General features: G+C 33.4%; 1 pseudogene; it reads left to right on the top strand.

The window, feature by feature from the left end:
- Positions 1 to 270: 270 nt before the first annotated feature.
- LOC143390267 (neurotensin/neuromedin N-like) lies at positions 271 to 9,661 on the top strand (annotated as a pseudogene).
- Positions 9,662 to 26,546: the final 16,885 nt, after the last annotated feature.

The following is a 26,546-nucleotide window of genomic DNA, read 5'->3' as shown; positions in this document are numbered from 1 at the left end:
AGGTTCAGAAGTGGGGAAGAGATGAGGGACAAAGGAAAAAGGGAGGAGGAAGTGGGGGGAGAAAGAGAGGGATAGAAATGAGGACAGGAACACCCCTAATCCCTGTACAGTCATGACATCATCCTCCTGCTTAAATATATATAGGGAATGGCCAGAGCATCTCTTATAGTTCTCTCACTTTCAGAGTCAGCTGAAGGCTAGAGAAAGCTCCACAGAAAGCCTTTCAGTGTCTGACTTCTGTGGACTTGGCTTGAAAGAAGGCTGAGAGAGATGATGGCAGGCATGAAAATCCACCTGGTGTGCATGATACTCCTGGCTTGCATCTCCTGGAGTCTGTGCTCAGGTAAGCCGAACAGCATTTCACAAAACCCTTCAGTGATTTCTTTGCAATGTGTTGCTACTTATGTTAATGTATCCAGGGAGAAGAGTTTTTTCTCTTTATTCAGGATTTGACTTTTCCTTGATATAAACTGTGAATATCATCTTATTCTGTGTTTCTGTGTATAAGAAAAGAGATTTATTTTTCCCTTTTTAAAATCTGCAAAGCAATAAAAAAGATTTAAGGTAACACTGCATGCCCCCTCTGTAATACAATGATGAGAGAAAAGCAAACAAATGAGCAAAAGTTTGAATTAGGTTGGGCATTATATAATGAGAAGTACAGGGAAAGTGTCTGTCGATGTGCAAGCTCATCATTAAAACTCATTCCATTCAAAATGCTTTATTCTGATCATCAGAAATTCTCCTGGAAAGTGGTGGCTTCCCCTCACTTATCTTTGTAATTGACTTCAAATAATTATTTAAAAAAGTCACTGTGTTGAGCAAAAACAAAATAAAATTTGATGAATAAGTAAATAGAGCATTATTTGCAAAAAAAATATTTCTAGAAAATATAAAATCCTCCAAGTTCTTTATAAAAAATATATTTTATGGTATATTTATATGATACAGCATGCTATTCATATAATTGCTTTTAATTGCATGTCATTTAAGTTGATGCAAAACATAATTGGAAAATTGGTATTCTAATGTTAATGGAAATATTTAGTTTTAGAGTGTTTTACATATCACAGTTAAGTAGAAGGCATATATTATCAAATATTTATAAATAACACATCTTGAGAATAAGTTTTAAATTTAAATAAGTAACATGAAATATTATAATGATTACAATATGCTTCAGCTAATGCTTGAAAAATAATTGAATAATCACATCAAAGTGAAAATGAGAAAAATACATTAAAATCATTTAACCTGCTTTTATAGCTTTGATACCTCATATGTAACATTGATGCTCAATTCAAACTTATGATTTTTAAGCATAAAATTAAGATCTAGTAGAACATAAAATATAATTTATACAAAGTTTTTCTTTGTTAATAATTAAAAAAGAATTTTGCAAAATTTTATGAGAAAAATACCAACTTTTCTACAATTGTGATTTTATTTAACACATGAGATTAAAGATATAATTAGACTATGTAGAAAAAATTAATTGACATTGTATCTATTAACTTGAAGTTGCTTGCTGTGATAAATCTAAATTTACAGGGGTTTGGTGAACAGTGTTCATACAAGAATAGTAGAATTTGTCTTTCCTTTTCAAAAGCATATTGCATCTTTAACAAATTGAGTTAAAAGTTCTATGGTATAATTTAGTTCCTAGATATGAGTTTTAAGAATGGATTCTCTAAGTGTGATACTTTTTATAAAAGTACAGCGTAAAAGGAAGATAGAACCACTTTTAATATATGCTTTGTTTTATCACAAAAGACCAGAAAGTATGAACTGTCATGTTACTATCGTGTTCTACAACTTGTTATTATTACTTGTAGAATTTTCAAAGTTTTTATTTACCATAATATGTTTATAAGTGGAAACTTAGGATATTCTAAAAAATTCAGATTCATTTTCAACACTACTTTACATATGAGGATGGACAGATCCACTTTTCCTTACTCATCTTGATAAAATTGTAAAGTAATCATAATTCAAATTCTTGTTTAAAGTAGAAAACAATTCTTTCAAGGAGTGTTTTGTAAAATGACATCTCATGAGAAATAAATCTCAGTATCTTTTCTGTCCTAAAGTTATCAGTCATCAATTCCCTTTGGTTTTGTGTTGAAAAAGTCTCTTCTACTCATATTTTCATTATGTTGACTATGAAATATCAATATACATACTTTCTATATGTGTGAACTATTTCTGGTAAAAATAAGCTACTCCAGCATATTTGATGAAATCCATGTTATACCATACAATAAAAAATGTTACTGAGATTCAGAGATTAAAATCACAAATAATCATGGCTTATTTTCTTAGAAGTGCTTCTATTCTTCTGGTCTCCTGCTAGCCTAAAATTAAATTATCATTCATTTATTCTGAATATATTTTTAAAGAAAATAAATGCATAAAAGACACTAAGCCTCTAAGACTAAATTTTTAAGATTAATTTAAAATATGTAGGTTAAGTTATAATTATATAGTGCGTGATTACGTAGTAAACATATGGTTTTGATTTTTTCTCAGATTCTGAAGAGGAAATGAAAGCATTAGAAGCAGATTTAGTGGCCAATATACATACATCAAAGGTAATTTTCTTTTCTTTAACTTGGGGGAGAAGAATATATAAATTTTCACTGTACATATGGTGTCCTTTTCTTATAGTAATAACTTCCCATCAAGACTGAAAAGTTCCTTGGGAGGCATTTCCTTTTGGGGTAAACTTTGAGCTCTAAGGAGTTAAGGGTGTTAATGTGAAAGGGAAAGAAACTACAGTAACTCAATCAGCATTGTGAAACTTTTACTAAGTAGCCACATATGATTTATGTGGTCATGCAAATGTATTTAAAGAAACTGACTTCCATCCTTAGTGCATCATGTATGATGAAAGGTATAATGGCCTCTAGTGTAGCACTTAAATGAACTTTTTGTCTTTTTCATTACATTGCAGAAAATAAAATAGGTTTCCTAAATTGAAAATGACATAGTATGACAACCTGTGAAAGAAATGTGCTCAAGAGGAAATAGTACTAGACAGGCAAACAGTAGCCTTGAGGTTTACTCCTGAAATCATGACTTACAAACTATTTGATCTTAAACAGTTCAGTTAAGTAGACTGGCTTTTCCTTTGTTTCCTTTTTATTAAATGCAGTGATTGAAGCTTACGATCATCTAGAAATTTATAGTTCTGTAATGTTTTCAAAAATTATAAGCTGTACTCTTTATTGTATGGCAACATTTAAATTGTCCCTCTAATGGAAGAGTCATCTGTACCTGATAATTGTTTTTATTGAACCAAGTAAAACTTTGTATCCTGAGCCTTATTAATCCTTTCTTGGGATGTTAAAAGCAAATTTTTTAGTTTGCAACCTTTACCTAGAAAGAAAAAAAAACTCAACTAATTTATGTCTGATAATCATGCTACCATACTACATTGATACCACATTGATAATTCAGAGTTAGTCAATCAATGGGGATCTAAATATGTGGTCAGAGAATAGGTTTCCAATCAAAAGATTTCTTCTGTAGGAAAAATTTCCAGCTGAGGCAATCACTTGGTACCATGATAGTTATAACACTGCTGTACCAAAGTTGAAGAGACTATAACCATAATGGTATCAAGTTAATGTTTTACTAACTCAAGTATTTAACCTTATGATAATAGACCCTTTGCTACCATTTATTCAGAATCACAGTAGCTTTATGGTTTCTCCTACACAAAAGTAGGACAATAACTGAAATCATTAGTCTGTTTTGAAAAATAGATTAGATTTCAAAGCCTGGTGAAATGTTATAGATTTTATTTGTCAAATTTCAAGTCTACATTAGCACAGAAAGGTCCTAAATAATCCCCCCAAATATGATATAGTTTGGGGAGTGGGAGCTATTTGAGAACATTTTGAGAGTAGAGTTGTGATTATTTTTCTGACCAAGATATTATAAAGATAAACTAATCCTAGTATATGGACTGATTTAATTTTTTCTCTTAATAGAAATGCACTGCAAACATATAGGATGAATAATTTTTTCCCATTTCTCCCTTAAATTCATTAAGTGGGAAAAAATTGAATTTCAATGCCTCTTTTTAATCAAGAGATAGAGTCTAAGATAAGTAGGTCACATAATTTTAATTGTTCCAATTTCATTGCTTATTTCTTATTTTTATAAAATTATTTTATCATTCATTTATAAGAAAGATTATTCAATCATTTATGCTGTGTTTATAGCACTATGCAAGTGGGAACTCTAGATTTACAACCATTTTAAACAAATTGCTACATTTAAACATTGGATAAGAATAGTATTTGTGGTTGGAATGAATACAACTCTATTATTAAATTCTCTAGAAAGCTTTAGTTTTCCTTTTTTCTACTGCATAGGTAAGATAAGTGAGAAATTTCAATTTTATCGTAAAGTTGTTTAGATATTGGAATATTATTGCTGAAATACACCTAGGCAACAGAAAGTGAAGAGAGATTCTAATGGAAAAGAAATGGAATGTAGAGAAGAATTTTTTTCTTCTCATAAACAGTTGTCTTTATTATCAATGCTAGTGTTTTGATATAGTCTTATTAAGAAAGAGAACCTGATATAGTATATCTTTAGACTATCAAAAAGCTAATTGAATATTCTAATTTTCTGTGATCAAACTCAATGCCTTTCATATAGAAGGTGTTCAACAATGCTTATGAACTAATAATTGGAATGCAGGATTTGTTAATAAACTCATATTTTATATCCAAATGTAAAAACTTCGATGACAGACAGATGACTTTGATTATTTTCAATTTGGTGCTGTCTTTCAATTTATCCATCTGCTCGGTTCATCTGAGTTCAATGAATAACATGTAGTGACAGTTTGTCGTACCACTTAGGTCACATTTAATACAGGAAAGAAATTTGAGAAGCATCATGAGCAATATTAGAAAGTTAGACCTTTGTAGTTCAAACCTTCTACAAATATGTTTCCAAATACATGTCCCTTGGTTGTCCTTTGGTCAAGATGGCTCTTCCTGCTGTGCTTCCTCAGTGCGACAGGGCCTTGGTGACTTTTTACTCTATGTATTCTGCTTAGTAATAGATATTTGCTTAATGACATCTTTCCAGATTTATAAAAGCAAATTTGTTTATGTGTTTTCATGGTAATTTGTTTTTCTTCATATTTTAAAAATCGATATTTATCATTTGGCTATAATATGTCAAGAAAAGTTATAACTAGATCTGCATCCAGATTTCCCCATAGCTAACTGTTTAAAAGTATTTGAACTGCTACTTTTGTTGTATGCTACTTACTCATTTGCACCTGATTCAGTTTTTTAACACTGCCGTCTCTTCTGGTAGATTTCATGTTTATTGCTATTCTATTAATCTATCCCATTGATTACTCAGCTTTGAAATGCATTTTAATAATGGGCATGGTAAGACTTTCCTTATTACTATTTAATTTTTCTAAATCTTCTATTACTATTTAATTTTTCTAAATTTTCTTGGTTATTCTTGACACAGTCATCCTTTGAATTTACCTTCTTTTGCCAAATCCTCATACAACTTCTAGTCTCCCCAAATTTTTTTCCAGTTGAGACATTGATTTGCAAATTGCATTATATTTGGATAGTATTTCAGAGAAAATGGTTACCTGATATTGTTATCAAGCCTGTCCATCATGTCTTTGTCATCATTTAAATCTGTAGCTTTTATAAGTCCTTCAGGAGAAGTTTACACTTTCCTTTATCTGTGCTCTTACACATTTTTGCTAATTTTAATTAATTTTTAATAGGTTCTCCTACTTCTTTATATGTTTCCTTATTGGTTACTCTTGACATTGAAGGATAGCTGATTATATTAATTATGGTTTCAGACAAAATATTATTTAAAAAAGACAATTTCAGAGAATATTAAAATTTGCAAATAACTTGGTCAGTTGTGGTATTGGCCATGACAACTATTAATGTGTGAAATATTCAATGACCTCACATTATTGTGATAGTCAAAATTTATTAATAAAAATTTATTCCATGCTTCCTTTCACATTAAGCTAAAGTATAACAGAGAATAGTATTTTTGAATTTTGAATTTTTTCATCTGATTATATACACACATATTTATAGATTTATACTGTTATTTTCATTTTCTTTCTTAATTTCCTCTGTGTGTATCTGCATCTGTATGTGTGTATAACTTCATCCCATTCTATTACATAGGTAATATGAGGTGCTGGCACCATGTAACTTTGTGACATGAAGGTACTCAATTGATAGTACTGTATTTATTAGAGTAACTATTAGACTCTAAAGTATAATTGTGTAACACAACAGAAGTTCATGTATTTATTTGTATATGTTTGGTTGCAATATCTTTTCTTTTTTCTATATTTCAGATCAGTAAAACAAGTGTTCCTTCATGGAAAATGACCCTGCTAAATGTGTGCAGTTTCATAAATAACTTGAACGGCCACTGAGGAAACAGGAGAGGTTCACGAGGAAGAGCTTGTTACAAGAAGGAAACTCCCTGTTGTTCTAGATGGCTTTAGCCTGGAAGCAATGCTGACAATCTACCAGCTCCAAAAAATCTGTCACAGCTGAGCCTTTCAACACTGGGAGGTAAAATGAAAACAAAATATGAGTATAATTATATTTATACTAGTTAGCTTTCATTTGTATTGATTTTTATATCCTGGCCAGATCATAACCAGAAGATTTACAAATGTTAAAGAAGAATAAACCATGTGTTGAGGTCAACATTGCTTCAGATCTTCAAAGTGTCCTTCAAATATTTGGAGTTTAGCAAAAACAGTTTTTCTTCAGTCTTAAAAAGGAGGATATATCTTTAGGCAGATTAGATCCATATGCTTTTACTGTACATAAATGGAAGGCATACTTAGGCAATCTTTGTTGGTGGTGGTACTGGTAGCATGTCTAAGAAATTTAAGAAACTCAAAATGTTTTCTTAAAAACACATGTATGTGTATTTATCTATAAACAAACAGTGAACACAAAAAGTGTCCAAATAAAATGGGAATAAAGACACAAAATGTTCCTTTTGAATATATTAGTCAAATAAAAAATATATTTGCATGAGTAAAAGTATAAAATCAGGATCTGTATCTCTTTTATTCCAGTTTTATTTGGAACTCCCAGGTTTGTCTGTTCATAAGGGGTTTGGGGAGCTTTTGTATTTGAATATGTTAGGTAAATAAATTTGTTTAGGTTATAAAAATATATATAAAATAGGAATCTATATCTGGATCATTCTGGTTTTAAGAACCATTGTGGTCTGTGCTTATTTATAGATAAACACATGTGACTTTGTGTGTGTATCTACCTTCCTATTATAATTGAGTGGTGGATTTCAGGTATTCTGAGCAGCTGAATTCGGTCTATCACAGACAAAATAGCCAATTGCCATAATACAGATTTAAAACAAAGGACTAGACTGGTGACTTCCTGACTTTGGTTTACAAATATTAATTTGTTTGCAAAATTTAAAAATTCTTTAATAATAAAATTTGACTTATATTTAGTAAATGTGCAGAGCTAGCCATTTAGAACCAGAAGATAGTTTGAAAGTAACTAATACTTCTTTCTTGGGTTTGCACAATCTAAATGTATAACATTAAATCTGTGAAGGAACAGAGTAATAATACTAGTCAAAACATTCTACATTCATCAAAGTTATGTTCATCCATATTTCAGTGTAGCTGCCAATTAAATATTCTGAAACAATTCCAACAATTTTTTTCTTTGGACAGGCAACTTAAATGCCAACATTTAAGCTACCATCACTTAGGTATAACCACAATTATCTTCAGTTCCCTACATATTAATTCTAGTTCCACCCCTTCTCTCCTACTGAATAAATAAGCAAATATGAGAGCATTAAAGGAAAAATTATTTGTAAAATTTAATAGTTTGACAATTATTAAAGATAATGTTTTGGAGCTCGGGTTGTAGCTCAGTGGTAGAGTGCTTACCTGGCACATATGAGGCCCTGGGTTTGATCCTTAGCACCACATAAAGATAAATAAATAAAATATAGGTATTGTATCCATCTTAAACAACAAATTTTTTAAAAAGATAATGTATCGCAAAACACTATGATTTTTTGACTTAATTGATATAAGTTGCTGTAAAAGATAAATTAGAGTTTTGGAAACATGAAAAAAAAATATTGAGGTTAAACAAGAGAAGAGATAAATATATGCTTTAAAAAAAGGAATATTTAACAATTTTCCCAAGAGGAGAAACATTTTTTTCAGATTAACCTCCAAGAAAAATTTGCTTAATGTTTTATGTACTGAGTTTACACCAACACCGAAGATCTGAGGGTGCCTTCCTTGCTGTTATAACTAACTTGTGACTTGTGCCATGGAGATGCCTGCAGGAAAGGCAAATACAAGCAGAATAGCTAGTGCTTATTCTAACCAGTAAACAAAAAGATGCTTTCCAGATGAAAATCCAAAAAACACTAGTTTTAATTTTACTTGCTGTACTATTCATTCTTTAATTTTAATTCTGGCTAAATGGTTTATTCTTCAAAATATTGTTTAGGTCAGTAAAACTTGAAAATACAAATCTAAACATGGGAAAATGTCAATTATATGTTATTTATCCAGAAAAAAACCCCTGAATAAACTATTATGCAGACAAGTCAAGTGCACATAAGATTGGAACTTTTGCTATTTTAAATGTTATTGAGTGATTTAAAAATAAAATTATAATGTCATTCTGAGTATAGTACAAGTAATTACAGACTATGCACAGAGAAACGAAAGATTAAGGAACTAGATTGTCTGACAGTAGCTGGTTTTCCTTCTCTGAAACTGAATAGCTGTGGGTTGAAATAAAATACATGATGATATGATGTTATGCATGTTCATTATAATTTAAATATCAGTATTAGTTATAGTGACCTCGAAGTTTAGAAAATAACCACAACTAAAGAGATCTTAGTGAGTTAAACAGAGCTTTCCTAAATGCTGATGTATATAACAACTAAGGCAGAGCAGGCATTCTTGTATGACTAAGAAATGAATTTTAGAATGGCCTTCAAGTCACCTTGGAAATTGACTTAATTGAATATAAAATCCTGTTAACTTTTCAGATAAAGTTGATTTACCAGATTCAAAACTATTTTTGTTGTGACAAATGTTGTGTTTCATACAATTTTGGTCTCCTCATCATAAATTCAAGCATGAAAAATATTCAAGTGTGTATTTGGTGTGTTCTCTTCTCTGGAGAGATTAGTGTCAGACCTCTAAAAGTACAGAGATTTTTACAGAACTTTCCTGTATTTACAGCCTGATGAACTAGGAAGGACACTGAACAGAGAATCAGAAAGATCAGGTTAGGTCCCATCTCGGGCATTTGACAGTCATATATCCTTTAATAAAACAATTTCTTTGATGTTACATGTTTTGCTCCAGACAGAAAATAGGATAAAATATACAAAAATGCTCCAAAATAGAGATTTTGTGCATATAAGTTTCATTTGTGTCCTATTTTTCAGATAATTCAGGAAGACATTCTTGATAATGGAAATGAAAAAAAATGAGAAGGAAGAAGTCATAAAGAGAAAAATTCCTTACTTTCTGAAAAGGCAACTGTATGAGAATAAACCAAGAAGACCCTACATACGTAAAAGGGGTTCTTACTACTACTGAGGAGATATACATTTTCTTTACATTTGATTGTGATTTATCATCCTTGTTTGAATACTAATTATATATGTGTGAAAATGTGACAAAATGTGCTTATTTTGACTCTTCCACAATTGTGATTTATTGGGTGTGATTTTTCTGCATACATATAAATTGGACTAAATGTTTTCAAATAAATCTACATCATGAGCATGATGTGTTATGTATAATTGGAATAAACAGTTATCACATTACATATAGCGTGTTTTGTAGTTTTGCAAAACACATTATGGGTTGTTTAAACAGTCAGAATATTTGACATTTTATGTGAAATTATGAGAAATTCTAACAAAGTAGGACAGCAAAGTCTAGCCTATATTATCATTAATACAAAACAAAGTAATGGCACATCTTCTGTTACTTGACTGATTATTTTATCAAATTGAGAGGATTACTTTCTTTTTTCAAGACTCACTCATGTATCTCATATATAAGGATAGTTATTGGGGGCCCATCAGAAAGAATGATTAGTGGCCTGTTGTTAATTTTGCCAGCTGTAGTGAATAGTTTTCAAGTGAAATTTTGTCTGTGCAATGAATTTGATAGCTAATAAAAAGACAATAAGCCATCAAAATTATATGCTTCTCTGCAGATTACTTCCATTGGAAGAGTTAGTTTATATTGACTTTTTTCCCACTTTTCACATTTTGACCCAGGACGTGACACCTTTATTTTTTAGTTTACGGAGTTATCTGTGACTAGTATTTTTTTCTCTTTTGGGGGGCATATTTGAGCCAAAAGCTATACTTCAAAAATTCCTCTTGCATAGCCTTTACATTTTATCATGAATAGTGAATTTCAGCGTCTCTTACCAAGAGTCTGTCTAGGAAGACTCTTCTTATAGAATTGTAGCCTCATCATTGTCATCTATGAAAGGTGAAATCAGGGCTTAAGTTGTTACATATTCTTTAGAAATCCAGTTCTTTTGATAAGATTATCTTTCTCCTTGGTTTAATCCACTCACAGTATGATTTAAGAGCAGCTACAGATAGCTGGGATTTTCTCATAAAACCCTTACTTTTCACAACCTGTGTCCCACTATCTTTTGACATCTCATCAAATTCAACACCAGTAAACACCCAAGAGATCAATTATAAGGAAACTACTCCATATTGATTAAGAATGTGTTCTCTGTAGTTCGATTGCTCAGATTCAGCTCATCTGCTCACTAGCAACCTTGGATAACTTATTTAACATCTGTGTTTCTTTATTGTACAATATGGATAATGATAGGGATTGGAAGGATTGAATGTACTGATATGTATATATAAAATGCTTAGAATTGTCCCTAAAATTGTACTAAATTTGGCAGTTATTATTAATAACAGTTTCTGTTAAGGAAACAGCCATCACAAAGCATATTTCCTTCTTTACTTAATTAGCCAACAATAGTTCAGCCCTCCTAGATCATATATTATCATCAGAATTCTGTTTTAAGCCAATATTTATCATCTTCCATCCCTTACATGCTTTCACTTATTTGCTCTGGAACTCAGTCATTGCTTCCCAAATAGCCTTCTCTGATATTAACTGATTTTTCCTTCACATTGCACAATATAGGGTCTGGAAGTGAGATGTGTGTTATGGAAAATTCCATACCATTTTTTCTTTCCAATTCAAAATCTATTATTAGAAATGAAGAGCATAAGACAAGTCCATCTATTATGTTTTGAACAGCTATTCTCCCTAGTTACTTGCTTTATGCACTATCCTTTAGGATGTGCATACATGTAGAAGATCCATCTAGAAATCTCCCTTCTCGGTTTTTGAACATCTTTACTTTATAATAAATATTTACCATTCCATCTCAACCAATCACTTCCTTGGTCATTACATAGAATTTTTCACTGCTAATATTGTCAGTCTTTCCAAAATCTCAACTTTATGCCTTCTATTCTATAATTATCATCTTTTCTTTCCAGTTCACATACACCTAGTACTTGCATTTACAATTATGATGCAGTCCAATCAATTAAACCCAACTCTTTTTTGTTTTTTACCTTCTAATAATGCCTCAAGTTTCATTTTATTTGGCTTGGATTTTACGTTTCAAAAGTGAAATCACTCTTACCCTTAACTCCTTGCCCTATCTCAATTGAGCATGTCAAAAGACAACTGGTTAAACACAAATTTCTCCTGATTCTAACCTCACATGAAAGGTTTAATATACTTGGAGAAAAGTGCCTAACCTTGCTGACCTAATGCCTACAATTTTTGTTTACAGCTCTCAAGCCCTTATTTATGTCCAGAATTTCTTCTACACTTTCCTAATAATTTTTGCACCTGATTCTCACTGATGTTTGTTTCAAGTTTTCTCTTCTTTCACCTCCTTTCCTTGTAATGACTTTCTACGTATTTTACCAAGTTTTTTTTTAAAGAAGAAAATTGAATCATTCCTCTCTCTTTCAACTATAACAACAAACCTGTATCTATCCCCTGCTTTCTTCCTCCCCTTCCATTTCATTGAGGAAATGTCCTTCTCTTCTCAGGGTCATTTCTTTTTTTTTTAATTTTAAAAAAATATCTAATTTATTTCACTGGATGGTTTCCAACATTAAAACATCTCCATAGCTAGTCTTTTTTCCATCTGTTTCTTTAAAAATATTATTATTGTTGTTATGTTTTGGATATGATCATAGCGGCACAATTCACAATAGCTAGACTGTGGAACCAGCCTAGATGCCCTTCAATAGATGAATGGATAAAAAAAATGTGGCATCTATACACAATGGAGTACTACGCAGCACTAAAAAATGATAAAATCATAGAATTTGCAGGGAAATGGATGGCATTAGAGCAGATTATGCTAAGCGAAGCTAGCCAATTCTTAAAAAACAAATGCCAAATGTCTTCTTTGATATAAAGAGAGCAACTAAGAACAGAACAGGGAGGAAGAGCATGAGGAAAAGATTAACATTAAACAAAGACGATAGGGGGGAAAGAGAAGGAGAGAGAAGGGAAAACATATGGAAATGGTAGGAGACCCTCAATGTTACACAAAATACATAGAAGAGGTTGTGAGGGGAAAGGGGGGGAAACAAGGGAGAGAATTGAACAACAGCACAAGAGGTAGAGAGGGAAGATGGGAGGAGAGGGGAGGGGGGATAGTAGGGGATAGGAAAGATAGCAGAATACAACAGTCACTAATATGCCATTATGTAAAAAGGAGAGTGTGTAACCGATGTGATTCTGCAATATGTATTTGGGGTAAAAATGGGAGTTCATAATCCAATTGAGCCAAATGTATGAAAGATGATTTATCATGAGCTTTGTAATGTTTTGAACAACGAATAAAAAAATAAATAAATAAATCACTGATTGGGACAATATTCTTACAACCCAGTCATTTCTCCTCTGAACCTTCTTGCATGGTCGCACACATGAGCTTTTGGGGGAATCATATCAGGGTCATTTCTTTACTTCCCCATCTCAGTAAATGGTCTAAAACCTTGTTCAGGTTAAAACACTAGCAATCATTCTTAACTCCTTTCTTTATCAGATACCCTCCATGTAGTCCATTAAGAAGTTTGTTGACTTTGTATTCAAACTACACCTCAAATTTATGTACTTCTTGCCACATCCACAAGTATCTAAGTCATTTCCCCCCTGGAGCTATGGTAATATCTTCCTAGCCTCTTTCCCTTGTGGGGGTGGGGGTGGGGGTGGGGAAGACTGATACAGCAGGAGTGGGAGCCGTTTATTGTAGGACAGGAGGGGTATATATACATTACACATAGATTATCTTAATTAACATAAACTAGATACAGCAGTCAACCAATAAGGAATCTCCACACTTAATGGCTCACTGGCGTTACTTCACAAACCACTCCCTCTGGCAAAATGCCAGGCGCCATCTTGACTTGTTTACAGACTCTAACATTCCCTGATATCATTTTCATCCATTCACATGGCATAGCACCATTTTTAAAAGAAATGATAAATTTGATATCTCTCTCCAAATCCTTGAATGGGTATTCAACTTCTGGTTCACCATGTGAGAAGTTTAGAAGTCTCCTCTCCATCCCATCAATAATGAAGAGATGAACAAACTGAAAAATGAATGAATCTTTAGATCCATAAGAGAAGTCATGGGGCAAACCACTGTCCCTGAAATTGAGAGTGAAGCAGGTAAGTACAGTAACTCCAACTTAATGAAATGGAAATTCCCAAGTACTAATGTTTATTTGAACCATTGACTGAGTAGTAGGTCTGAAATAATAATAGGAAAATCCCTGGAGGTTCACTGTGAATATGTCTGGGAGGAAAAACATACAGGGTGACCCAGTCCTCAGAAGGCCCTCATGCTTTTTGAATTACACCTAGGTTAGTTCAACCTATTTTATACAGTGAATACTGGGCAAACTCCTATTTTTTTTTTCTGAGAGAGATAGGGAAAAAGGAATCATTTAAAATATACCTGAGTATTTCGTTATTTTTTTTTTTTTTTTAAAAAAGGTCTGTCCTCAGTAGAAACTATTTAACTATAGCATAACTTGTTAGGATTTTATCAGAGCCTCAATGACCTTGGGGAAGGTGGTGGGAACATGAGTAGTGGCAACATGGAGATTACAGGGTTAATTCTATAGATTCAGCCCATGTGCTTCTACTCAACAATTTTTTAAAGATACAATTTACACAAGGTCATCCTGGCCCTTTTGTGATTTAAGATAATAGCCCACAATAAACAACATGTTATTCTCAGGACTAAGAGACATCTACCCAACATTTCTCCTTTGATAAGAGGAAGACAGACTGCCCTCTTCTCAGACTACCACAAAATCTATTTTTTAGAAAATATTCTTTGGGGTTGTGGCTCAGCAGAAGAGCACTCGCCTAGCATGTACAAGGTGTTAGGTTCTATCCTCAGCACCACATGAAAATATATAAATAAAATAAAGGTATTGTGTCCAACTACAACAATAACAACAACAACCAAAATTTAAAAAACAAAAAAACAAAAATTGTAGATAAAACCGGTCAGCACAATGATGAACAAACTTGCACAAGGTCCTTGTCATATTATTTAATTTTATTGTAGTTATACATTTTTACCCTCACACCATAGATTTTGCTTGGACCTTCATGAGTAAGACATGTGCAATAGACATTTAGAATTCTGCTACAATCCAACTGTCAATCAAGAAGTAGGAGCAATGCTTGAATGCCTTTTAACTCCAATAAACACTAGGACACAAAGAAGGCAGCTGTTGATTTCCTATGTGAAATGACTTACTTTCTCCCTTGAGAGTGTCTTTTTCCTCTTCTTTCTCATCTAATAAATTTTGCCATACTTGTACTAGGCTTGTGTCTTGCTTGAACAACTTTTCTCTTACAAAGACCCAAGAGATGAGAAACCTAGCTTCTGATAACAAAGAGAAATACCCAAATGCAGCTCTCTATAACCATTCTGTTCTGATTAAGGTACTGCAGGGGGTGAATGCAGAAGCATGTGTGATGTTTACAATACAGAGATACAGCATCACTAAAAGAAAAAAACCCAATTAAAGGCCTATATTATGCACTTTCTCACACACACTCCCCTTATTCCTCAGCACCACAATAATCAAGGAATTCTTAAAACAATTTCTTTTACTTAGTATATCATGTTGGGCTACCAAGAAAAATTATAAAGTATACTAAGAGGTTTTATTAAAAAAAAAACTTAAAGAAACAGAGAAAATATTTGAACTTGACTCAGAGCTGGTCAGGTTGTTGAATTAAGAGACCAGGGGTCTGATATTTAAAATGTTCTATTAGTCTGACCAAAACACTTGACAAGAACAACTTAAAGGAGGAAAATCTTGTTTTGGACTCAAAGTTTCAGAGGTTCAGTCCATGATTGGCTGATTTCATTGTTTTGGGCCTGAAGTAAGACAGAATAAAAAAGGGTGTGGTGGCAGAAAGCTGCTTAGCTTATGGCTGCCAGGAAGCAGAGAGAGTAAGAAAGGAGCCAGGGACAAGCTGCATTCAGGGACCTCCTTCCTCCAGACATGCTTCACCTGCCTACAATGCCCACCCACCAATTAATCCAGAAAATAGATTAACCCACTGATGAGGTTATAGCTCTTAATCTAATCATTTCACTTTTAATATTTCCACATTGTCCAACACATAAACTGTTTGGGAGACACCTTATATCCAAACCTTAACAAATTCTGTCAAAGTTAGGAACTGAAATGTCCCCCAAAAGGTCATATGCTGAATGTTTGAAACTTAAGTCAGCAATGTTCATTAAGTCAGCAATGAATATGATGAACTTTCATCACATTCAGTTGTCCAGAAGTGTTTGGGGGATGTAATTTGATCATGAGAGCTCTACCTTCCCGAATGGATTAACCCAGTGATGAATCCATAATCTGAATTATTATTGGTAGTTAGCAGAAGGTGGGACCAGTTGAAGTGATTTGGTCCTTTCAGGTGTGCCCTTGAGGACTATATCTAACTTCTACCCCTTCTCACCTTCTCTCTTCCCTTCCCAACCACATGAGGTGTGTAGCTTTGCTCTGGTCACATGCTTCCTACCTATGAGGCTCTGTCTTATCTCAGGCCCAAAACAATGGAGTTGGCTGACCTTAGACTGAAACCTCTAAATCTGTGATTAAAATAAATCTTTCTTCCCCTAAGTTGATTTGCTAAAAAACTTTTGTCACGGTGACAAAACGTTGACTTACAGAAAATCAATACATGTAATAGGATAGTTGATATGATCATAACCAACCATGTGGTTCAGAAATTTTATAAATGGTTTGTGGAGGAAATTTGGAAATGCAGTCTAGAGAAGCACTGGAATTTTATATGCAGAGTTTAATGGGTGATTTTTGTGTGAGCTCAGCCACCTTAAATGATGTTAAGAGTGCAGAGAATCAAGACTGTGCTCATGAAGTGTCAAGTGGGGACTGAAATAGACACCAATCCTGACACATTCTAGTGAAGAACATACCTATATTTTGTTTGCCTATGTCCTGAGATTTTTGTGTAAGACTGAATTTTAAGGTGATTTTAATTAATTTGGTAGAGGAAATTTCAAGGTAGCCCAGCATTCAGATAGTAGCATGGTTATTGCTGGAAGCATTTAACCAGATTTAGAGTGAGAATCAAGAGCAATAAGCAGAGTAAATAATTTTGTCCAAAAAGTACACGTAAAATCAGGGCCAAGAAAGATGCGATTGCAGATAACAAGTCAAGTATTTTACACTAAAAAAATCTAATAGATGCTTTGAGGGCATCTCTGGAAATAGCAAGGACTCACTCATCAGTGGTATAACATTTAAGCTCCCTAGAAAGACTGTCCTTTTAGAGCAGAGCACCCTGAACTTTCATGGATGACTTAGAAGTTGTATCCTCAGGATCACTTTCATCATATCCAGTTGTCCACCCTCTCAGAGACCACCGAAATCATGTCCTAAGGGGATCTGGCTATTGGCCTTGCTGGTGGTAGCCCTTGTGTCATCCAGGCAATACTGGTTTTATAGATATAAATATATGAAAGAGTTTGGCATCATATAGGTTTCAAAGGAAATCTAAGAGGCTAGGCAATATGTGGCAGGGTCAGAACCTTTGTAGTCAGCCTTGAGAGGGTAATACGTGAAGCTGTGAGAATGAAATTGAAGCTGACGTGGAGATCCCAGGAAGTTAGAGTTGCCAGAAACGTGGAAGTCTGCTGTGGAAAGCTACAGGCAGTAACCAGAAACTGATAGAGGCCATGTGACCTGTAATAGGCAGGGCTAAAAAGGCAGCCTTCTCTCCAAGAACTCTGGGGCTCACATCTTGACACAACCTGCACTGATTACTTGACATGGAATTGCAGAAGTTCATGTTTGTCCTACTAAGTTTCACTCTTGCTTTTATTCCATCCTTCACTTCTGTTTTAATCAGCTTTGCATTGCCATAACCTAAGGAACTGGCAAAACCAACCTAGAGAGCAAAAGGTTATTTTGGCTCGTGGTTTCAGAGGTTCAGTCCATGATAAATTGACCCCATAGCTCTGAGTCTGAGATGAGGCAGAATATCATGGTAGAAGAGTGTGACAGAGGAAAGAAACTTAGGACATAGGAACCAGGAAGCAGAGAGAAAGCTCTACTAACTGGGAACAAAATATAAATCTCACAGTCATGCCCCCAGTGACCTACTTCCTCCAGCCAAACCCTACCTGCCTACATTTACCATCTAGTTAATTCATATCAGGGGATTAATTCACCAATTTAGTTACAACTCTCATAATCTAATCATTTTACCTCTAAATATTCTTGCATTGTCTCACACAATGATTTTTTGGGGATACTTCATTTCTAAATCATAACACTTTCCATGTCCCCTCCTTTCTTACATGACAGTAGAATGCATTTTGACTCATTGTACACAAATGTAGTACAACTTCTCATTCCTCTGACTGTACATGGTGCAGAGTCACATTAATAATGTAATCATACACGTATATAGGGTGATGTCTATTTCATTCTATTGTTCTTCCTATCCCCACAGCCCCAACAGCCCCACCTGTCCCCTAAATCCCCTCTGCACAATCCAGAATTTTTTATTCCTCCCTCCAGTTTTCCCTTTTAATATGGCAATGTTTACCCTGTTATGTTGTATGTTGGAAGAGTGTAACTTGCTTTTTGACTTTTATAAGGTCTCACAGCTAAGTTTTGCTTTGAGTCTGAGAGAAAGAATTGAGATTGGACTTTGAAAGCAATGCTAGAACTGTTGAGACCCTAGGAACTCCTGGAGATGAACTGAATGCATTTTATATTATGAGACGGTCATGAACATTTGGGGACCAGCAGCAGAATATTATAGTTTGAATCTGGAATTCCCCCAAAGACTCATATGTTGAAAGTTTGGTACCCAAATCAACAATGTTCAAAATTGGTGTTTTGGGGAAATGATTAAATCATGAAAACTCTTAATCTCTTCAATGGATTAATGCTATCATGGATTCATAATCTGAATTTTTATTGTACTATTGGAAAGTAGTAGAATCTTTAGAAGGTAAGACCTCGCTGAAGTGAATGCATCCTTAGAGATGTGTCCTTGGGGACTATATCTGGTCTTGAGTGACTTCCTCCCACCTCTTCCTTTCCCAACCACTATGAAATGAACAGCTTTGTTCTGCAACACCCTCCCACTCTGTCTCACCTCAGGTCCAAATCAATGGAGCTGACTGACCTTAGACTGAAACCTCTGAATCAGTGATCCAAACTAAATCTTCCTTCTTCTAAGTTGATTTTCTAAGGTGTTTCATCACAGTGATGAAAAATCTGAGCAACACAAATACCTATGATAAATATATTATGAATTTTAATGGATAAAGTAGACAAAATTCAAGTATAGATGGGCAATATAATCAGAGAGATGGAAATTCTGGGAAGCAAAAATAAATACTGAAAATTATAACAGTAATGAAGAATTTCTTTGATGGGCTCATTAATAGATTAGATGTTATTAAGGAATGGATCTATGAATGGAATATGTACCAGGAAAACTTCTAAACCTTACAAGAAAAAAACCAAAGACTCTTATAAAAATAAAAAAGGAAAATAAAACAAGAGTAGAACATTCATAAATTGTGGGGCAGCTATAATACATGAACAGTGGAAACGCTTCTAACAGAAGAAGAAATATTTGAAGTGAATAATTGAAAATATCCCCAAATTATTGTCAGACTTGAAACCACAGATCCAAGATTATCAGAAAATACAAGAAATATACATATCAAAAAAATTTTAACTTAGCATTTCACTTTGAAACTAGAAAATCAGATTTTAAAAAATTCAAAAGAATCCAAAAGAAGAAAACTTCCTTCCATGGAGGAGCAAAAATAAGAATTGCATCTGAAATCTCCTCAGAAACTTTGTAAACAAGAATTGAGTGAAGTGAAATATTTTAAATGTTGGGAGAAAGAAAAGAAAATAACCACCAGCCAAGAACACTCTAATTTGTGAAATTATTATTTAAAAGTGAAGGAGAAATAAAGACCTTCTCAAATACACAAAATTTGAGGAAATTTTTGCTAATAGACTCCCTTTATAAGAAGTGGTAAAAGTTTATAGACACAGAAAAAACAAATAAAATAGTTCAGAAACTCAACTCTACAAAAGAATAGCATGTGAGAGTGAATAAATATACATGAATAAAAAACATTATTTTCTTATTGTTAATTGAAATATCAGACAAACTTTGTTCCAAATCATAATAGTAACAAAGAATTTGAATGTGTGTATATGTCTATTTACATACAGTTATCACTTCATACTGACATTTCAGTCAATGGTGGGACACATACACAACAGTGACCCTGAAAGATTATATCACCTAGTAATTTCATTGTACTCTTTGTTTATGTAAGCATACTTTATGGTTTTTCCAGAGTGATAAAATTCCCTAAAATGCATTTCTTTCAACATAGTGCTGTCATTAAATGATAACATGTATATGTATATAGTATACATATACATATTTGTAATGTGAGTATATATATATGCATGCTTTTATATGCTTATGTATAATTTCTGAAATGAATGACATCAGTGATACACAGGGTGTGGAGGAGAAATTAGGATTATTTTGGTATTACAAAGTACACACACCACACATGAAGCAATATGGTTCTATTTTAAAAACAGAGTTCGATTAATTGTAAATATATATTGCAAACTCTAAAGCAACCAATAAAAATAGAGTTAAAAAGGTCACAACTCATATACTAAAACTGAGAGCCAATACAATCATATAAAATGTTGAATTAAAACTAAAAACAGAAAGTAAAGAAGTTGAACATGAACATACAAAGAACAGGCTGAAAATAGAAAATGGTAAAATATATGGAAAATATTAACAACTACATTAGTAATGATTTTGGTCTGAATGCATCACTTGAAAACCAAATATTTTAAGAGTGGATCAATAAACAGGACCCAACTAGAAGAAATATGTTTTAAATATAAAGACACATAGATAAAGATCAATTGGTAGAGAAAGATATTACATCTTAACACTAATAGAAATAAGGAAAGAGTAACTATAGCAATTTCAGACAGAGCAAAGTTCAGAGCAGGTAAAGTGGACAGGGCAAAGATAGAATAATAAAGGGATCAATTCCCTTAGAAGACATAAAACTCCAGCTGTGTGTGTCTAAAAAAAGAGGGTCAAATATTGAAAAGCAAAATCTGATAGAACTACAAGGAGAATAAGAAAAATCCACAATTATTAATAGAGAAGTCAACATCCTTCCATCAGAAATTGATATATGCTGCAGGCTGAAAATCAGTGAGAGCATATTTAAACTCAATAATACCATCACTCAACCATATATAATTAATATGGAGAGAGTATTTTATCCATCACAGCAGAAAAGATATTCTTCTTAAATTCACCTAAAACATTTATCAAGGTAGATTACATTCCAGATCAAAAGACACATCTTAACAAATTTAAAATAATAGATCATAATGGAGTTATACTAGAAATATTAGATTCCCTGGAATTAAACTGAAAATAACAATAAAAAGATAACTGGAAAATCCCTTAGTAAATGTAACCCACTTCTAAGTAATACATGGGTCAAGAAGCAATCACTAGGGAAATTTAAATATATTTTGAATTAAATAAAAACAAAGCACAGTTATCAAAATTTGTGGGATGTAGCACAAAACATTGCCCAGAGACAAATTTATAGCACTGAATGCATATATTGGAAAAGAATAAGGATCTATAATTGATCATCTAAATTTTCATATTAAGAAACTAGGAAAACGATAAACTAAATCCAAGATAAGCAGAAGAAAAAAATAATAATAAAATAGAGCAGAAATAGAAAAGAATATTATTATCAAGGTATCAGCTCTCCCAAACATTATCTGAAATTTAAATGTAATCCAGTAAAAATCTCAACAAATTATTTAGGGTATATAAACATTTTGTAAAGTTTAAATTTGAAGACAAAATACTCAGAATACACAAACCAATATCTAAAGGAGGGAACAAATTTAGAGGGCTGACATTCTCTTACCTTATTATTATACAGATATATTAATCAAGACAGTGTTGACTTGGGAAAAGAACAGACAAGCAAATCAGTGGAACACAACAGAGTATAGAAACAGATTACAGAAATCAAAGTCCATTGATCTTTGACAAAGGTATAAAAGCAAATGATGGGGAAGAGAAAATCTTTCCAATGAGTGGTGGTGTTGCAACAGACAGAGTTTTTTAAAAATCAAGACAGAGACCCTGCATGCCCCTCACAAAAAATAATGTAAGATGAATCAAAGACCAAAATATAAACACGTAACTATAGAACTTCTAGAAGATGATATAAGATTAAATCTAGATGACTTTGGACTGACAATGAATTTTAAATTCATTATTAAAGGAATAAAATGTGAAATAGGCAGCCAAATAATGGGTAAGCAGCTTTCATTACAATTAAAATTATCTGCTCCTTGTTTTTGAGGTTCATCAAAGTTATATCATTTCATTCCTGTTTATGTCTGAGTAATATACCATTGTGAGAGTATGTGTATGTGTGTGTGCTAATATCACAATTTGTTTATTCATTCATCCATGGATGGACATTTGAGTTTTTTCCACCTTTTGGTTATTGTGAACACTGCTGTGTGAACATTGTGAACATTGATTGCTGTGAACATTCAATGTACAAATATTGATTGCTGTTTGCCGTAGTCTGACTGGGCAAAATAACGGGGGGGGGGGATGGGGGGACGACTTGACTAGCAACTTGTGAATATTGATACAGTGGGAGCTGCTTTATTGCAAGACAGCAGAGGTATATGTACTTAACTAATTACACACAGCTTATCTTAATTAACATAAACTAGATACAGCAGTCAACCAATAAGGAATCCTCATCATCTTAATGATTACACACAGCTTAACTTAATTGACATAATCTAGACACAGCAGTCAGTCATTAAGGAATCTCTATCATCTTAATGGCTCGCTGGCATTATTTCTCAAACCACTCCTCTTGGCAAAGTGCCAGGTGCTATCCCTACTAGTTTACGGACCCTAACAGCTGTTTTTAATTTTTGGGGGGGTAGTCGTCTACCTGCTGTATTTTTTAACTATTAAGGTATAATTGACCTACAACAAAGTTTACCAATTGAAACAAAATTTTGACAACAACAACAAATATATATATATATATATATATATATATATATATATATATATATACACACACACACACACACACACACACACACACACATATATATGCAGATATATATCTGCTCCATGAAAAGCAATGTTAAGAGAATGATAAGTACAGAGTGGGAGAAAATATTTGCAAAAGACATAGCTGATAAATAACTTGCGTCCAAAATATACAAAAAATGCTTAAAACACAACAAGAAAACAAACAACCCTACAAAATGGGCCAAGAATCTTATCACTTCACCAAAGATACATCTGATGACAAATGAGCATATGAAAACATGTTCCACAGCTTAAGTCATTATGGAAATCCAAACTAAAACAACAATGAGAGATGCCACTTCATACCTATTAAAATGGCCAGAATCCAAGCTCAGGTAATATCAAATGCAGGTGAGGATGTGGAACAGCAGCTTATTCACTGCTAATGGGAATGCAAAATTGTACAGCCACTCTGAAAGAGTTTGATGACTTCTTGCAAAACTAAATACAATCTTGCCATGTGATCTAACGATCATATTCATTTTTTTAAAAAAAGCAAAAATTTGAAAACTTATGTCCACATAAAAAATGCACACAGCTATGTATAACAGCTTTATTCATAATTGCCAAAACCCCAAATGTTTACCCTGGGTTAACAGATAAATATACTCTGGTATATCCAGACAACAGACTATCACTCAATGCTAAAAATGAATTATATAGCCATAAAAAAACTAGAAAAAATCTAAATCCACGCTGCTAAATAAGTGAAATAAGCCAATCTGAAAAAGTTGCCTACTGTGTGATTCCAACTCCATAACATTCTGTAAAAGGCAATACCAGAAAGATTAAAAAGATCAGTGTTTGTCAGAACTTTTGGTAGGAAGAATGATTAAATAGGCTAAGCCAGGAAGTATTTCCATCAATGAAAATCCCACGTATGATAATATAACAGTGGACACGTCATACATTTGTTCAAGTGCACCGCATGTACAACACCAGGAAGGACTCTATTGTAAACTATGGACTTTGGGGATTGGTGTATCCATTTAGATTCATGAGTTGTAATAAATACACCATTCTAGTGTTAATGGAGAAGGCAATGTATGTTTGAGGGAAAGGGTTATAAAATGAATCTCTGCCCCTTCCTCTTAATTTTGCTTTGAACCAACAACTACTGTGAAAATAAAGTGTATTTTAAAAACTCACAATGGTATTCTATTACTTTCTGAATAAAACCCAAATTCTGTCTTAGAAGGCCTTAAATGCTCTAGAATTTACCTACTTCAATATTCATTTCCATTAATTTTATATTCACACTGACCTTGTTATTCCTTTAATGTTGCTGATTTGTTTCTGCTTCAGAGCTTTTGCAGTTGCTGAAATCCCCTTTCTGGAGCCCTCTTCTGGCAGAAAATCCTTTTTGTAAGCATATAAAACACCCAGCTAGTGACTACATTTTCCGCACCCCTTTCCACCCAGAGTTGCTAAGGAATCAGAACAAATGAATATGGAGTGAAAAGTTGTGTACAAGTTGTCGGTCTTTTATTACTAAAGAAAAGTCTTAGTCCTTGAACTTTTTTCCTTGTCTTTGTCTTGAACATGGATTTATTTATTTTAACCACACAATGCCAGTCTGTAGAGGGTGGCATTGATTTACAGATTGGACCCACTTAACAACCTTGTACAAGGAGCAAACCTGCCTCACTAGCTTGGGCTGACCAGATCAGGACTTGAAAGAGAAAACACATTTCTAACTGATTTATGGCACTGTATTTTTTTCAGCCTCACTGTCATAACATCTCAGCCATTATTTTAGCTGTTATGCCTTCTTCCAGGCCCTCTCATGGTTTGTCTTTACATATTCTTTAGGTTTCTGCCAAATGATCTTTGTACAACATGGCCTTTTTTAACCACCCCATCTTAATTAGCCTTCATTTCTGAGTCCATATCTATTCATTCACTTATTTATTTTTATTTCATATTTGAAAGGAGAAAAAGAGAAAAAAAGAAACAGTCTCTAATAGCTAGAGGCTGGAAGCTGGCCTGTCACCATCAGCTAGGCCATGGTTAAACTTCATATAACTGAATTATCAGACAGAGACACTGTCACCATCATGGTCAAAGCATAAACAAAACAACTCTGTAAGAATGAATCATGTCTTAGCACAAACAAAAACAAGAACACTGCAAACCAAAACAATAATCCAACATCCTCTTTGCCCACCTAGATTTGAGTGAGCATTGCTTTTTTAATAATGACAATCTTAACTCTGCTCCATTCTTCTCATTTTCTGGATAAAGACTATCATAATACTCAATTGCGATACTTTGGATGTTGAAAGACTGCCAAATGTCCACATGGTAAAAGCTTGAACCTAGTGGTGCTATTAGGAGATAAGGAACTGTTAGGAGGTGGGACCTGGTAGATAGTCCTCAGGTCTTTGGAGTATTGCCTCAAGGGGGATTAGGTGACCGTTGGCCCTTCCTTGTTTTCTTTGCTTTGTGGCCATCAGGTGTAGCACATATTCGCTGCCATATACTCTCTGGCACTGCCATGTGGTACCTCCACTCCGTCAGAAACCCAAAGGTCCACCTGATCTTGGACTGGAAACTTTAGAATTACAATCCAAAATAAGCCTTATTTCTTTATAAGTTAATTATCTCAGGTATTTTGCTACTTCCTTTGACTCTGACTACTAATACACAATCAAAGAATTGTCCTCACTTTCTGAAAATATCCAAGTCAGAGCAAACCATACTTCTCTGAAAACCTGCAAATAATTTAATACAGCCAAAAACTTATAAAATGCACCTGCTTATCTTCAAAGCCCTACACAGAAATGTCAACAAAATTCTAATTCCATTTTACATTTTTAGACATGTAAAATAACAAGTATGGAAATCATTTAACAACTGAAAAGGTTAGTAACTATTCATTTCCATTGAATTGCATATGAAACCATAATTTAGCTTTTTATTGAATGCCAAAAAACAAGACTCTTTAAAACAAAAGCCATCTACTTTCCCCAAAGTATGAATACTTTGTTTTACTAAAAATAACATAAAATTGCACTGTCTGACCCTCTGTAATCTTTTTGCTATTTGTGAAATATAACAAGTAGTATTATAAAATACATCTCTTTCAAAATCTTGGCTTTTAAAATATTTTCAAAAATTGGAATACTCTTACCTTTCTTTTATTTCCTTTTAGGATATGTCTTGCAAATAAACAAACTTGATTCTCCTAAAAAACTACCAGATCACCATAGAATACAAAACACATGTAAACACCTGGGTTGACACTAGGCCAAATTGGAAAGAAGTGTCATGACCGCCCAGCAGATACAGCCCTGTGCCCAGGGCCACAGCGAAGTTATCTTCTTATGGTTGTGGTCAAGATTTTACTCCCATCTGCCCTCTTTATGGAAAACCCTTGTGCAGAACACATCTTATACAAATAGAGACACTGACACTGGCCAATCTAAAGAATTGAAAAGTGATTATAAACTCAAATTTCAACCAGATACTAATTTCAGTCTTTACTTACATTAGCAGGAGAGAGAGAGAGAGAGAGAGAGAGAGAGAGAGAGAGAGAGAGAGAGAGAGAAAGAAAGAGGGGGGCATTCTGTAAGTCTGATGTTTAGTATTTAATAAATATCAACTTATTTTTTACTGAAATGACAAAAAAGAT

Source organism: Callospermophilus lateralis, unplaced genomic scaffold (genome assembly GCF_048772815.1).
Source record: "Callospermophilus lateralis isolate mCalLat2 unplaced genomic scaffold, mCalLat2.hap1 Scaffold_52, whole genome shotgun sequence".
NCBI lineage: Eukaryota > Metazoa > Chordata > Mammalia > Rodentia > Sciuridae > Callospermophilus > Callospermophilus lateralis.
This window is presented reverse-complemented; position numbering and strand designations above follow the sequence as displayed.